Genomic DNA, 1,520 nt, shown 5'->3' with positions numbered 1-1,520 from the left:
CTATAAGAGCGCTTTCCTGGAAAAAGCGCTCTGGTAGACCCCCCTTTAAGAGCGCTTTTCCAAAAGCGCTTTCGTATGTTGCGTTTTTTTTTATTTTTTATGCTTTTTTATTAATCTTTGGCAGCGCTTTTACTAAGAAGCGCTTTTGTAGGTGGACCTTTAAGAGCGCTTTTTAAAAGCGTTGTCGTTGCTAAATGAGGTATTTTAATGTGCAGCCTGTAATTTAATCCTCCCAGTCGACCTGTAATATTTTCGACCTCTAATATGTTTTTAACCTGTAATATTTTCGACTTGTAATATATTTTCAACGATATAATTTCAGCCATCAGTAAGACAATATATATACTAATATAATACCATTATAATATCCAAAATTATATATATACATCATTACAACATCAATAATATTATAGTTCAAATCGACATAAATCCTACATGAAAAATTGCTTAATAATATTGACACAAATCCTCTTTGATTTCTTCCAACTTAAGTCTCGGGTACCCAGCAGCACGGAATTCGTCAAGGTACTACAAAACAAAAACATAATATGAATGATATATTTAGTTAAATGTAATAAATTATATGAAATTATCTTAAGTTATAAATTCATACCGTGAGCGGAATCTCTAATTGATTCGCCTGAAGGATTTCTTTCATAAACCTCAAAACAAAGTATCCGCAATCTGAACTGCTTCGCTGTTGCGGACACTACATAGAAAAACAAATAAGATTTTATAGTTGTCTTGTTTTATCAAGTAGCATAAATATTATAAGCAAAATTGTGAAAAATAATGTACCTGCACTTTGATCCAAGTAATGTTGTTTGATTTAGTCCGGGATACCTGTGCGTCCCGTTGACTTCGGAACACTTGTATTGATCTAATTAACAAATATATAAAAGCATATGTTTAGATCAATCCCACAAATAAGTAAATATATAAATATACACGAATATTTAGAACGATCCCACTTACAAATCAACGATTTCCTTCATAGCCGGATAATTGGTCCAGTCACCATTTACCGAATTCAGATAATACACGACTTCTCTTATAGGGTTGATAGCAAGCAACAACCAGTGTGCTCTATAAATTAAAACAATAGGTTATATGAAAATTTTGCTATACACAAAAGAAACAGAGATTAGATGAACCAAGAATGAGAAACTAACCCTACTGGTCGGGTATTATACGCCCAAAGATGTAGACTTTCTGAATTGCCGGTGGACATGAATCTATCGACTAAGAGCTGTCTAACTGATTCCAGTTCCGAAGCAATTGCCATTCCGCTGCAATGGGCGGAAGACACGAAACGGAATCTGTTACATAATGCAGTCCTGCGCAACACTCTGTCATACAACAACCTTAAATAAAAACATAATAAACATTAGATTATTTTCATTGAAATGTGTAAATAAATTATATTGTGGGACTAATTAAATAACATATCGGATGAGTGAATATTACCGGATGTATGAGTGCATATTACCGACGCCTATTTGTTCATGCGTAAAAATCTC

The 1,520-nt window shown here is 33.4% G+C and overlaps 1 long non-coding RNA gene across 1 annotated transcript; it reads right to left on the bottom strand.

Annotated features, from left to right (window-relative positions):
• Positions 1–800: 800 nt before the first annotated feature.
• On the bottom strand, positions 801–1,201 carry LOC131642892 (uncharacterized). The gene is made up of 3 exons (XR_009296071.1): positions 1,173–1,201; positions 976–1,086; positions 801–880 (listed from the first exon to the last, which is right to left on the bottom strand). It is a non-coding gene; the product is annotated as an uncharacterized LOC131642892 (long non-coding RNA).
• Positions 1,202–1,520: the final 319 nt, after the last annotated feature.

This window comes from Vicia villosa, unplaced genomic scaffold, assembly GCF_029867415.1.
Source record: "Vicia villosa cultivar HV-30 ecotype Madison, WI unplaced genomic scaffold, Vvil1.0 ctg.006039F_1_1, whole genome shotgun sequence".
Taxonomy (NCBI): Eukaryota; Viridiplantae; Streptophyta; class Magnoliopsida; order Fabales; family Fabaceae; genus Vicia; species Vicia villosa.
Note: the sequence above shows the minus strand (reverse complement) of the source record. Positions and strands in the feature narration are given on the sequence as shown.